General features: G+C 41.0%; 1 protein-coding gene across 2 annotated transcripts in view; it reads left to right on the forward strand.

The window, feature by feature from the left end:
- The first annotated feature begins 261 nt into the window (after positions 1-261).
- The window catches only part of xmas (RRM_XMAS2 and SAC3_GANP domain-containing protein xmas), a 32162-nt gene continuing 17068 nt past the window's right edge, over positions 262-15355 (forward strand). The window contains exons 1-2 of one of the 2 annotated variants that reach the window (XM_070092173.1): positions 306-392; positions 992-1054. The gene's annotated coding sequence lies outside the window, so the exon portion shown is untranslated. Of the gene's footprint in view, positions 393-991; positions 1055-15355 lie in introns of both variants that reach the window. The other variant, XM_070092174.1, reaches the window with a different exon arrangement.

The raw sequence follows: 15355 nt of genomic DNA on the forward strand, positions 1-15355 counted from the left end.
TTGATATCACTTTGCAATCTATCCTAAGAAACTTGTACACAACCCTCCTCTTCGATTACTTTTTTTAAATTAATGCTCTGGAACACATACACGACCATTAAGTGCTGTTACTGTAACCCAATCTGAGGGTACTATAATACCGAGACGAGTTATAATTAATAATTGGGTTCAACCTTATAAACTGAGCTGTTTACTGATTACTGAATTCAGGTGATGATGTGGGTATCCCACTGTGCTGAAGCTTGGCCACGACGGTCCACCTGCTCTGTCTGGCAACTTAGAGGTTTTCTTTATATTTACAGGGAGGCTCCTGTTCCTTTTTCATTCATGGTCTAACTCTGGTCAATATTGTCCTCCTCCTCTGTACATCGTCAAGCAGGACTCGACACAACGTAAGCTGAAGATTAAGACACGTGTAACAGTGGGTAGTTTTATTGACGAAACTTCTCGCCTACACGGCAGGCTTATTCAAGTGAGTTACAAAAGGATCAGTAGTAATGAAATAAAGATGATGTATCGGTCCATAAACCTTGGAGTAAAAGTATTTGAGGTGGTCAGTCCCTCAAGCTGGAGAAAAGTTCAGTTCCTGGAGCTCAACTCTTCTCCACCCCTCACGGAAGGTTCCTTGATGTTGGTGAGGGGTTCTTGGATCTGGGAATTGGATCTGTGCTCCAGTTCCCCGAATTAAGCCCGAATGCCTTCCACATCCCCCCAGGCGCTGTATAATCCTACGGGTTTAGCTCTTCCCCCTTGATTGTAATAATAATAATAATAATAAACTCTTCTCCAGCCTGAGGGACTGACCACCTCAAATACTTTTACTCCAAAGTTGATGGACCGATACATAATCTTTATTTCATTACAACTGATCCTTTTGTATCTGACTGAATAAGCCTGCCGTGTAGGCGAGAAATTTCATCAATAAATCTCCCCACTGATGCACACGAGTCATAATCTTGAGGTTGTCAGTATTTTATATAATTGTCAACAGTGTGTGTGAGCTGCCTCTGGCCCTTAACAACAACAACAACAACAACATTACTTCACATACGAGGTTTGTCTCTAATTTATGACCCTTCAAGGGAGGTTCCTTGATGTTGGTGAGGGGCTCTTGATTTAGGGAATTGGATCTGTGCTCCAGTTCCCTGAATTAAGCCTGAATACCTTCCATTCCCTCGTACAGGCGCTGTATAATCGTACGGGTTTAGTGCTTCCCCATTATTATAATAGTAATCTAATTTATGACTACCTGCCATACAAATTGTGTACCAACTGTTTTTATGTTGATTAAAAAAGCATTACCTCTGCAACATATTAAATATAGCTATAGTATCCAGAGCTTCATAGGATTATTTTAAACATGTCGTAGGTAGCTATAACGAAAGTGACTTCCTTTCCTTAACAATTTCAGTTCAAGGGTTGTATTTTATCGCTTAAACAGTGAATAAATACACATATAACCCGCACATAGAAGAGAGGAGCTTATGACGACGTTTCGGTCTGAGTTGGACCGAAACGTCGTCGTAAGCTCCTCTCTTCTATGTGCTGGTAAGTAAGTAAGTAAGTTTATTCAGGTATACACAAATACAGTTACATAGAATTATCATACATAGCAGCATATGTGTAGAGAACCTGGGATAACCCAAAAAAGTCAGACAGAGTGACTTATTTCCATTGGGGTTATTGGTTATTTGTGCATTGTTCCAGTCAGGGTATTGTGCCTTTTTTTTGTTATTCAGTGAATAAAGATTATCTTGTTATATCCCTCTTAAGTTTTTTTTAATGATTGGTGTTATTTATAGTAAGTAGTAATGACCTCACTGTCATTACCAAAGCACCACGGGTCCGGAACGTGAGAATAGAGTAAGTTTATGAAGGTATACATAAATACAGTTAAATAAATTATCATACATAGCAGCATATGTGTAGATTACTTAGGATAACCCCCAGAAAATCAAAAGTGACTTATTTCCATTGGGGAGCTAGGCAAGTAATCAAACCAAACTCATTTCCCATGGCCTGGTGGCTAAAGCTCTCACTTCACATGATGAGGGTCCGGGTTCGATTCCTGGCGAGGGTAGAAACATTGGCCGTGGTTACATCAGTTGTCTGTGTTCACCCATCAGTAAAATGGGTACCTGGGTGTTAGTCGACTGATGTGGGTCGCATCCTGAGACAAAACTGACCTAATTTGCCCGAAATGCTCAGCATAACTAGTGGCTTTCTATATAGTAGTATGTCACTGATGTCAGCTAGGCCTGTATACCTTGTACTTGTACTAGTAGAAATAGATATTATATTATTATAGTTGTCCAGCTTATTTATAAGCTACTCCAAGCAGTTAGCTTCGATTAATCTACTTGGGAATATTGTTTCACTCCCACAGCTTTCCACACTATTATTGATGAATATGTACTTCATTCCCAGGGGTCATTATGTAAGTAAGTGTAGGTACACATAAGTTTATTCAAGCACAGGTACACATAAATACTGTTACCTATGGTAACCCAATAAAGTCAGTGACTTATTTCCATTGGGGTCCTTGTAATATCTTATTACTTAAAGTTAAAGGTTAAAAAGGCTAAGTAACTCAATGATGTAAAATCAGTTATGATACAAGATATAGTACAGTACTAGGAATAAGGTAAACTGAGTTATTTACATTAAAGAGAGGATCGGATCACAGTAATAGGCACATGAATGTTGGTAATAGGTACATGTATGTTAGCTGTACAAGAAATCACTCCCCTCCCTTTCTGTAGCTTCATTCATTAAGTTCCTTTCAGCCCTCTTCCTGAACTGGCTCATGCTGTGACAGGCTTTGACATATGCGGTCAGTCTGTTCAACTTTATTGCCAGCCCGTAATGCTATGCATATAAGTGGCTTTGGCATGCTGCTCTTACCTGTATTTTTTGTACCTCTGTATGTATGCTTAAATTACTAAATAAATAAATAAAAGGTAGGTGAAGCATGACCACCTACTGTGGGTATTACAAAGTTGTGTTTTCTTCCTCTAATATAATTGTTTTGGTTCCCAGCCTTGACAAATTTGGAATCAACATATTCTGGACTCTGCTTGTGAGCAATTTTATAAACATAATCTAGGGCGTGTAGGAGAGAGGGAGACTACTTCCCGGTAAAAGTAGGTCTTAGACTGGGATGTGTAATGTTACCATGGTTGTTTAATATATTTATAGATGGGGCTGTAAAAGAAGTAAATGCTAGGGTGTTGGGGAGAGGGGGGTGGGATTAAATTATTGGGAATCAAATACAAATGGGAGTTGTTACTTTTTGCTAATGATGCTGTGCTTATGGGAGATTCTAAAGAAAAGTTGCAAAGGTTAGTAAACGAGTTTGGGAGTGTGTGTAAAGGCAGAAAGTTGAAAGTGAACATAGATATGAGTAAGGTGATGAGGGTATCAAATGATTTAGTTGAAGAAAAATTGGATATCACATTGGAGAGAGGGAGTATGGAAGAAGTGAATGTTTTCAGATATTTGGGAGTTGATGTGTCAGCAGATGGGTTTATGAAGGATGAGGTTAACCATAGAATTGATGAAGAAAAAAAGGTGAGTAGTGCATTGAGGTATCTGTGGAGACGAAAAGCGTTATCCATGGAGGCAAAGAAGGGAATGTACGAAAGTACAGTATAGTGGTATCAACAGTCTTACATGGGTGTGAAGCTTGGGTTGCAAATGCTGCAGCGAGGAGGCGGCTGGAGGCAGTGGAGATGTCCTGTCTAAAGGCAATGTGTGGTGTAAATATTATGCAGAGAATTTGGAGTGTGGAGATTAGTAGAAGGTGTGGAGTTAATAAAAGTACACGTATTAGTCAAAGGGCTGAAGAGGTGTTGTTGAGGTGGTTTGGTCATTTAGAGAGAATGGATCAAAGTAGGATGACTGGGAGAGCATATAAATCTGTAGGGGAAGGAAGGCAGGGTAGGGGTCATCTTTGAAAAGGTTGGAGGGAGGGGGTAAAGGAGTTTTTGTGGGTGAGGGGCTTGGACTTCCAGCAAGCATGTGTGAGCATATGAGATAGGAGTGAATGGAGATGAATTGTTTTTGGGCCCTGATGAGCTGTTGGAGTGTGAGCAGGGTAATATTTAGTGAAGAGATTCAGGGAAACCGGTTATTTTTTATATAGCCGGACTCGAGTACTGGAAATGGGAAGCACAGTGCTTGCACTTTACAGCAGGGGTTTGGGATATTGGCAGTTTGGAGGGGTATGTTATACAGTGGACCCCCGAGTTTCGTCGGCATCGACTTTCATGAAATCCAACTTTTGGCAAGTTTTTTTCGGCAAAATTTAGCCTCGCAGTTCGTGATTGGACTCGTGATTCGGCGACCGTCCGGTACCCGTCCGCCCGTCACCGTGCACACAAAGCCAGTCTCCCGCACCATTCACACTCAGTGTGCCATTGTTTACCAGCACGTGGCCATCACCCCGTGGGTTCATACAATACATTTCATAATAATCCATTGTTTTTTGTGCTTGCAACTGCTAAATAAGTCACCATGGGCCCAAGGAAAGCTAGTGCAAACCCTTTGGTAAAGAAAGCGAGGAACACGATCAAATTCAAGAAGGAAATCATTGAAAAATATGAGAGTGGAGTGCGTGTTACAGAACTTGCAGGGATGTATGGCAGACCCCATTCAACCATCGCTTCGATCATGGCGAAGGGAAAGGAAATAAAGTGTGCTGTTGTTTCAAAAGGGGTAGATATCTTGACAAAAAAAAGATCGCAAATCCTCGAAGAAGTGGAGAGGTTATTGTTGGTGTGGATTACCCAAAAACAGTTAGCCGGAGATAGTATAATGCAGTCAATAATATGTGAAAAGGCAAAGCAGTTGCATGACAGTCTCGTAAAGAAAATGCCTGCAACAAGTGGTGATGCTTGTGATTTTAAGGCCAGCAAAGGTTGGTTTGAGAGATTTAAGAAGCGTAGTGGCATTCATAGTGTGATAAGGCATGGTGCGGCTGCCAGTTCTGACTAAAAAGCAGCTGAGAAGTTTGTACAGGAGTTTAAGGAGTGCATAGACACTGGAGAATTCAAACCCCAACAAGTGTTTAATTGTGACAAAACAGGCCTCTTTTGGAAGAAAATGCCAAAGAGGACCTACATCATGCAGGAGGAAACGGCACTCCCAGGACACAAGCCTATGATGGATAGGCTTACTCTCATGTTTTGTAGTAATGCTAGTGGGGATTTTAAAGTGAAGCCTTTACTGGAGTATCTCTCTGAAAATCCCAGTGTTCAAGAAAAACAGTGTTGCCAAGAGTAATTTGTGTGTGATGTGGAAGGGTAACAATAAGGCATGGGTCACAAGGGGAATTTTCCTAGACTAATTTAATGAAGTGTTTGGCCCCAGTGTGAAGAAATACCTCCTGGAAAATAAATTGCCACTCAAATGCCTCCTGGTAATGGACAATGCTCCTGCTCATCCTCCAGACTTGGAAGAGCAAATAGTGGAGGAGTTTAGTTTCATCACGGTGAAGTTCTTGCCCCCTAATACAACTCCTCTCATCCAGCCCATGAACCAGCAGGTCATTTCAAACTTCAAAAAACTGTACACCAAAGCAGTGTTTCAAAAGTGCTTTGAAGTGACCTCAGACACTGAATTGACCCTAAGAGAGTTCTGGAAAGATCACTTCAATATCCTCACTTGTAGAAACCTTATAGGTAAGGCTTGGGAAGGAGTGACTTGCAGAACGTTGAATTCTGCTTGGAGAAAATTGTGGCCAGAATGTGTACAAGAGAGGGATTTTGAAGGGTTTGGAGCTGACCCTAAGGAGCCTATGCCAGTTGTGGAATCTATTGTGGCATTGGGGAAGTCCCTGGGGTTGGAGGTGAGTGGTGAGGATGTGGAAGAGTTGGTGGAGGACCACAGGGAAGAGCTAACTACTGAAGAGCTGCAAGAGCTTCATCTGCAACAGCAAGAGATCACAGCTCAGGAAATTGCTGCAGAGGAGGATGAAGAGAGATGGAGGAAGGTGCCTTCTTCAAATATTAAAAACATTTGTGCAAAGTGGACTGAAGTGCAAACATTTATAGATGAACTTCACCCTAACAAAGCTGTTGCAGGTCATATTGGCAACATGTACAATGACAGTGTAGTATCTCACTTCAGACAAATCTTAAAGAAATGCCAGAAACAGAGCTCTCTGGACAGATATTTTGTGCGACAGGGGTTCAGTGACTCTCAAGTTGTTCCCAATGTCTTTAAAAAACAAAGACGGGAAGTAACCCCAGATAAGGACTTCGTACCTGAAGTCCTAATGGAAGGAGATTCTCCTTCCAAACAATAGTGTACACCTTCGTCCTATCCCCTCCTCCCGTCTTTCATCCACCCAGAAGTCTTCAGTAAAGGTAAGTGTAATGTTGTTATTATTTTTTATGTGTGTGTACAGTGGACCCTCCGCTAACAATATTAATCCATTCCTGAAAGCTCATCATTAGATGAAATTATCGTTAGCTGAATTAATTTTCCCCATAAGAAATAGTGGAAATCAAATTAATCTGTGCAAGACACCCCAAAGTATGAAAAAAAAAAATTACCACATGAAATATTAATTTTAATACACACAAACTGACACTTACCTTTATTGAATATCTGGTGATGATTGATGGGATGGGAGGAGGGGAGAGTGTGGAAGTTGTTAATGTTTAGAAGGGGAATGCCCTTCCATTAGGACTTGAGGTATCAAGTCCTTTTCCGGGGTTACTTCCCTTCTTCTTTTAATGCCACTAGGACCAGCTTGAGAGTTACTGGACCTCTGTTGCACAACATATCTGTCCATAGAGGCCTATACCTCCCATTCCTTTATGATTTGTCTAAAGTGGTTCACAACATTGTCATTGCAATAGTCACCAGCACGGCTTGCAATAGCTGTGTGAGGGTGATTTTCATCCATAAAGGTTTGCACTTCAAGCCACTTTGCACACATTTCCTTAATCTCTTTCTTCATATCCATAGTAATTCTCACCCTTTTTCCTGCAGGGTTTGCACTAGAAGCTTTCTTGGGGCCCATGGTGACTTATTTTGCAGGTACAATCACTAAAAACGCTGTGATAATATGAAATGTTCCGATTGTATGCGTGGATGTGACCGCACTGGCTGGCTTGTAAACACTGGCACCCACGGGACAACTGAGGCGCGCTCAGGCAACACGTGGACGCGTCTCAAACGAATCACGTTGGGTGAGTTTTTTAGCGTTAGCTGAGGCTAAATTTTTGTGTTAAAATGTATCATTGGCTGGATTCATCGTTAGCTGATGCCATCATTAGCTGAGGGTCTACTGTACTTGATTTCTCATTGTTTTCAGTATGTAAATCTTTATTTAATTTGAAAAAAATATTTTATTTTAATATTTTTGGGTGTCGGGAACGGATTAATTTTATTTCCATTATTTCTTATGGGGAAAATGGTTTTGCCATTCGGCAATTTCGACATTCGGCAGACTCTCTTTAACGGATTAATCGCGAAACTTGGGGGTCCACTGTATATGCTTCTTAACTGTTGTATCTGGGCACCTCTGCAAAGACTGTGATTATGTGTAAGTGAGGTGAAAGTGTTGAGTGATGAAAGTATTTTTTGGGGGGGATTTTCTTTTTGGGTCACCCTGCCTCGGTGGGAGATGGCCGACTTGTTGAAAAAAAAAAATTAACTTCAGTTGTTTTACTCTACTACATTTAGCATATCTAATTGTTGTGATTCATCCTGGCCTACATTCTCTCTTGGACCCAGGTCCAGGATGAATCACCATTTTCATCTGGGTGATTTGTTAAAGCAGAGTACCATGAAGAGCAAATGTAATCTATATGGTAATGTATGAGAGCTAGGCATAGGGTCCTGCAAGCCTCAGTAGGTAGATACTGTGCCTATCTGTAGAGGAACTTTAGTCTGACATTCACTTCCTTTACTACACTGTTCCCTATCAATTCTCCTGACAAGCTTTGGTCAGAGGGGATTCCCAGATATTTCACTAAAGATATTGAAGTGATGGGTTCCCCATTACTCCAGACATTAAAATAATTTACCCTTTTCATTTTATTTTTCGTGCCAAAGAGGATGGCTTCCATTTTTCTGGAGGTGTAATGATAATTTGTTGCCTGCTAACCATTTGCTGCAGGACTCTAGTTCTACTGACAGTACATTAGCTATATCTTGTGGGTCTTTACCTGACACTAACAAAGCACTGTCATCTGCATACAACAGAAGCTTATACTTGACACTGATGGTCATGTTATTCACATAACATAGGAACAGGAACCCAGAATACTGCCTTGGGGAACCCCATGTGCCATCAGCAAGGGTTCTGATTGTGTTCAATCTGACAATTTGTTTCCTGTTGCTCAGACAGGCCTTAAACAGGTTGATTGTATCAGAGGCCTTTTGACCATATCGAAGGCCTTTAGTAAGTTGCTCAAGTTTAGGTGATTACAATGTACATGTAACTTACTTAGGATAACCTACAAAAGTCACTTGAAGTGATTTTTTTTCCCAGGACTGAAATCTGTTAATTTTTGATACTTTAAATAGTAATTATGCCATCCCATCTGTTACACAGAAAAAAAAATTAGGTGTGAGAATTTATTTAGGTGACAATAGACAAAATAAGAATATCATTTATGTGAATTCTTTTTATTAAGTGGGAACCTCCAATTTCAAACATATCGCTTATCGAACTTCGAAAATCGACCGCTTTTTTCGAACCAACTTTGTCCCCATTATTGAACTTGCCCCTTTTTTTGAACCGCTGGGTACCAGACCTGTTCGCCAGCCTGCTCTGTCCGCATCCCTGCGCAGGCACCATGAGCCAGTCTGGCTTTGTTGATGCTTGCGTGAACACTAACCTGCTTTCTCATTCAAACATTTTACGATTAAGTCATTGTGTTTAGTGCTTGTGGGACTGTGAAATAAGCTCCCATGGGCCCAAAGAAACTTGCTAGTGGTACCCCTGTGGTAAAGAAAGTGAGAAACACCATAGATGTGAAGTGAGTAGTGAAGATGTGGAAGAGTTGGTGGAGGACCATGGGGAAGAGCTAACCACTGAAGAGCTGGAAGAGCTTCATCTGGAACAGTATCAGACCACAGCTCAGGAACTTGCTTCAGAGGAGGAGGAAGAGGGAGTGGATGAGGTGCCTTCTTCAAAGATTAAGGAGGTTTGTGCCAAGTGGAATGATGTCCAAATGTTTGTGCAGAAGTACCACCCTGAGCAAGCTGAAACAAGCCATCTTTGCAACAAGTTCAGTGACAGAACCATGTCCCATTTTCGGGAAATCTTAAAGAGGCGCCAGAAACAGAGGACTGGAGTTTACCTGGAGAGAGTTCCAGGGGTCAACGCCCCCGCGGCCCGGTCTGTGACCAGGCCTCCTGGTGGATCAGAGCCTGATCAACCAGGCTGTTACTGCTGGCTGCATGCAAACCAACGTACGAGCCACAGCCCGGCTGGTCAGGAACCGACTTTAGGTGCTTGTCCAGTGCCAGCTTGAAGACTGCCAGGGGTCTGTTGGTAATCCCCCTTATGTATGCTGGGAGGCAGTTGAACAGTCTCGGGCCCCTGACACTTATTGTATGGTCTCTTAACGTGCTAGTGACACCCCTGCTTTTCATTGGGGGGATGTTGCATCGTCTGCCAAGTCTTTTGCTTTCGTAGTGAGTGATTTTCGTGTGCAAGTTCGGTACTAGTCCCTCTAGGATTTTCCAGGTGTATATAATCATGTATCTCTCCCGCCTGCAGACAGTTATTTTGTGAGACGGGGGTCCAGTGACTCTCAAGCTGGTCCTAGTGGCATTAAAAGACAGAGAAGGGAAGTAACCCCAGAGAGAGCTTTGATACCTAAAATCCTTATGGAGGGGGATTCTCCTTCCAAACACTAACCCCAACTCCCTCTTTCCTCCTTCCTGTCTTCCAGATGCCATCACCAATCTTCAATAAAGGTAATAAAAAATGTTATTTTGTATGTTTATTTAAATTTATTAATAATTGTACACTATATTTGTTGTGTGTATGTAAAACTATAACGTAATGCTATCAATTATAATGTAATACTACTATTTTTTTGTGAATATTTTTGTGTTTCTGGAACGGATTAATTGTTTTTCCATTATTTCTTATGGGAAATATTGCTTCGCCTTTCAAACATTTTGAATTTAGAACTAGCTCCTGGAATAGATTAAGTTCGAAATTTGAGGTTTCACTGTATTTTGGACAAGTAAGAAAGAAGTTTTATTATGAAAAGTAAATTTAACAATACAACGCAACCTTATGTAACAAATCCTAGACAAACGAAAATTCTTGGTTTAGTTACATTTGGCAATACAGTGGACCCTCGACCAACGATGGCATCGTATAAGGTTAAATTCGACTAGCGATACATTTTACCGCTAACATTTTGCCTCGACTAACGCTAAAAAAACTCTACTAACGATATTCGTTCTCGGGTACCAATTAATATCGTTAGTCCAGGGTCCACTGTATTAGGTTATAGCCTATAGAATAGAGGCATTTACCAATGACCACACAATGGAACTCAACCACTGTTTTACACTTTTTCATAAGAACATAAGAACATAAGAAAGAAGGAACACTGCAACAGGCCTACTGACCCATGCGGAGCAGGTCCATGTGCCCCTCCCCCCTGGATTAGCCCAATGACCCTCCCCCCGGATTAGCCCAATGACCCACCCAGTCTGATCATCTCTACTCAAGGATGGAGCACTGCACCAGACCCACCAGCACAAGCTAGTCAGGTCCAACTCACACCCACCCACACCCACTCATGTATTTATCTAACCTATTTTTAAAACTACACAACGTTTTAGCCTGAATAACTGTACTCGGGAGTTTGTTCCAATCATCCACAACTCTATTACCAAACCAGTGCTTTCTTATATCCTTTCTGAATCTGAATTTTTCCAACTTGAAACCATTGCTGCGAGTCCTGTCTTGGCTAGAAATTTTCAGCACACTATTTACATCCCCTTTATTTATTCCTGTTTTCCATTTATACACCTCGATCATATCCCCCCCTAATTCTACGCCTTTCGAGAGAGTGCAGATTCAGGGCCCTCAGTCTATCCTCATAGGGAAGATTTCTGATACATGGGATCATCTTTGTCATCCTCCTCTGTACGTTTTCCAGAGCATTTATATCCATTCTGTAATACGGTGACCAGAACTGAGCAGCATAGTCTAAATGAGGCCTAACCAAGGATATATAGAGTTGAAGAACAACCTGAGGACTTCTATCATTTATACTTCTAGATATGAAGCCAAGAATTCTGTTAGCTTTATTGCGAACACTAATGCACTGTTGTCTTGGTTTTAGATTACTGCTAACCAGAACTCCTAAATCCTTTTCACAATCGGTAGTATTTAGGTCTACATTATTTAGTTTATATGTGGCATGGTTATTTACCTGTCCAACATTTAGAACTTTGCATTTGTCAATATTAAACTGCATCTGCCACTTCTCCGACCATTGCATCAGTCTATTCAAATCATCCTGGAGTGCTCTAGTGTCCTCATTAGAATGAATTGGACGACCTATTTTGATGTCATCAGCAAATTTGCTTATGTCGCTATTTATTCCCTCATCTATGTCATTTATGTAAATTGTGAACAATAACGGGCCCAACACTGACCCCTGAGGAACACCGCTTGTGACGTGCCCCCATTCTGATTTCTCCCCATTTATGCAAACTCTCTGCTGTCTATTTGTCAGCCATGCCTCTACCCAGGAAAAAATTTCTCCTCCTATTCCATGTGCCTTAAGTTTCCTCAACAGCCTCTGGTGTGGAACTCTATCGAAAGTCTTACTGAAGTCCATATACACAATATCATATTCATTACCATGATCTACCTCCTAAAACATCTTAGTGAAAAAAGTTAGTAAATTCGTAAGACAGGAACGCCCCTTTGTAAAACCGTGTTGAGATTCATTAATCAATCTGTGCCTGTCAAGATGGCTACGAATTGCTTCAGCAATTATTGATTCCATAAATTTTCCCACTATGGAGGTAAGGCTTATTGGTCTATAGTTCGAAGCCAAGGACCTGTTCACCTGCCTTGTAAATAGGTATTGTATTTGCCATTTTCCACTTATCAGGCACTATGCCAGTTTATAGTGATATATTAAAAAGATTAGCCAGAGGTATGCCAAGTTCCTCTTTACATTCCTTTAGCACCCTTGCAAACAGTTCATCAGGGCCTGGGGATTTGTTAGGTTTTAGTTTCTCTATTTGTCTGAGGACCATGTCAGTAGTAGCTGCAATTGTACATAGTTTATTATCATCCTGTTCTACATAATCTATTGTTTCAGGAATATCGCTAGTATTTTCCTGGGTGAAAACTGAGAGGAAGTAGGTATTTAGAATTTCACACATATCCTTATCACTGTCAGTGATCTGACCAGAGTTACTCTTAAGTGGGCTAATCTTGTCCCTAATCTTACTTCTGTATACCTGAAAGAACCCTTTTGGGTTAGTCTTTGAATCCCTTGCGACCTTAGCCTCATAATCCCTTTTTGCTTTTCTTATTCCTTTCTTTATTTCTCTCTTTAATTGAATATATTGATTTCTTAACTGCCCATCCCCTCTTTTGATACACCTATGTATGCCTCTCTTTTGACCAATGAGATGTTTTAATTTATTGTTCATCCATTTGGGATCATTTTTGTTAGATCTGATTTCCCTACTCAGAACAAAAGTTGTCTGGGCAGCTAGAACTATGCTCTGAAAAATGTCATATTGGCAACCAAGATCACCTACCTGGCCCATAGTCAGGACATCCCAATTTAGCCCACCCAGGTAATTTTTTAGTCCCATGAAGTCGGCCAAGCAAAAATCTGGGACAGAGATTTGATTGCAGTTATCTGGGTAATTCCATGATATATTAAAACTAAGTGATTTGTGATCACTTTCCCCAAGCTCATCATTAACCTCCAAGATTATTAATTAGTGAATCTTTGTTGGCAAGAACCAAGTCAAGCAGATTGTTTCCTCTAGTTGGTTCTGTCACAACCTGTTCTAAAAAGCAATCCTGAATCGTATCAAGAAAGTCATTAGACTCAAGATTTCCTGTCATATTGTTCCAATCAATTTGTCTAAATTTAAAATCTCCCATTATCACAACATTTTCATATCTAGATGCCTTATGAATTTCGTCCCATAACAGCTTACTGCCCTCCCTATCAAGGTTTGGGGGCCTATAAATCACACCCAAAATTAATTTGTCATGTCCCTCGAGAAACTGTAGCCAAACAGATTCTGTGTTCGATGTTTCTAATCTTATATCATGTCTAAGACAATTTAAATTTTCTCTGACATACATCTCCACACCACCACCCTTCCTGCTGATCCTATCAGTGTGGAATAGTTTATAACCCTGTATGTTGCATTCAGAAGGCATTTCTCTATCTTTCAGGTTGAACCAGGTCTCTGTTATACCAATAATATTGGTAGATAAAAGACTGTTGAGTAGACTTCAGGATGTACATGTTTATAGAGGGGCCACAGATATATCAGATCACTTTCTAGTTGTAGCTACACTGAGAGTAAAAGGTAGATGGGATACAAGGAGAATAGAAGCATCAGGGAAGAGAGAGGTGAAGGTTTATAAACTAAACGAGGAGGCAGTTAGGGTAAGATATAAACAGCTATTGGAGGATAGATGAGCTAATGAGAGCATAGGCAATGGGGTTGAAGAGGTATGGGGTAGGTTTAAAAATGTAGTGTTAGAGTGTTCAGCAGAAGTTTGTGGTTACAGGAAAGTGGGTGCGGGAGGAAAGAGGAGCGATTGGTGGAATGATGATGTAAAGAGAGTAGTAAGGGAGAAAAAGTTAGCATATGAGAAGTTTTTACAAAATAGAAGTGATGCAAGGAGGGAAGAGTATATGGAGAAAAAGAGAAAGGTTAAGAGAGTGGTGAAGCAATGTAAAAAGAGAGCAAATGAGAGAGTGGGTGTGATGTTATCAACAAATTTTGTTGAAAATAAGAAAAAGTTTTGGAGTGAGATTAACAAGTTAAGGAAGCCTAGAGAACAAATGGATTCGTCAGTTAAAAATAGGAGAGGAGAGTTATTAAATGGAAAGTTAGAGGTATTGGGAAGATGGAGGGAATATTTTGAGGAATTGTTAAATGTTGAAGAAGATAGGGAAGCTGTGATTTTGTGTATAGGGCAAGGAGGAATAACATCTTGTAGGAGTGAGGAAGAGCCAGTTGTGAGTGTGGGGGAAGCTTGTGAGGCAGTAGGTAAAATGAAAGGGGGTAAGGCAGCCGGGATTGATGGGATAAAGATAGAAATGTTAAAAGCAGGTGGGGATATAGTTTTGGAGTGGTTGGTGCAATTATTTAATAAATGTATGGAAGAGGGTAAGGTACCTAGGGATTGGCACAGAGCATGCATAGTTCCTTTGTATAAAGACAAAGGGGACAAAAGAGAGTGCAAAAATTATAGGGGGATAAGTCTGTTGAGTATACCTGGTGGTTTAGAAAGACACGTAAGCAAACACTATAACATATTTATTAGAAAACGTTCTATCCGAGACGTCTCAATATCCAGGCCCTTCTCAACAAGATCAATGCAGTTGAACCATCAATAAAGTTTACACTTGAACTCGAAAATGATGGCAAACTTCCTTTCCTCGACGTTCTACTGTGCAGATCTCCCGACAGTGACAAACTTCTCTTCAAAGTGTATAGAAAACCTACCAACAAGGACGATCTTATACTTTTATTCACACCAAGACACCCGCACTAAGAGAGGAGTCCTCATTGGCTTCTTCTTGAGAGCTCTTCGCATCTCCAGCCCTTGTTTTCTAGAAGAAGAATGCACTTACATAACACAAGCCTTTACACGTCTTAAGTTCCCATCTTTCTTCATCCGAGATTGCAGACTCAAGGCACAAGCTATCCTCAACAAACCGCCCATGGAACAGCCCCCTAAACAGTTCATAGTACTCCCATGTGGCGATGTTGCCACGAATACTCGCAGGGCACTTGCTATGAGTAACATCAACGTTTCCACCATAAACACATCATCTATCAAAGACCTCACTACGAAACGCAGCCCCACACCTCTAACTTCTACAGCAGGCGTCTACGCTATCCCCTGTGGGTTCTGTCCCAAGAAATATGTAGGCGAGACAGGCAGAGATCTTGCAGTCCGCCTGAATGAGCATCGAAATGCCTCTAACAGAGATGATGTAAGGTACGCATGTGTCCTCCACAGAGACTCCACGGGACATTTGATGAACTGGAATGAGGCACAACTCGTTCTCACCGAACCAGACCTCAGATGCCGACGGTGCCTAGAAGCCTCACTAATCGCCGTCACCGACACTATAGAACG

The sequence above is a fragment of the Cherax quadricarinatus genome, chromosome 38, assembly GCF_038502225.1.
Source record: "Cherax quadricarinatus isolate ZL_2023a chromosome 38, ASM3850222v1, whole genome shotgun sequence".
Lineage (NCBI taxonomy): Eukaryota > Metazoa > Arthropoda > Malacostraca > Decapoda > Parastacidae > Cherax > Cherax quadricarinatus.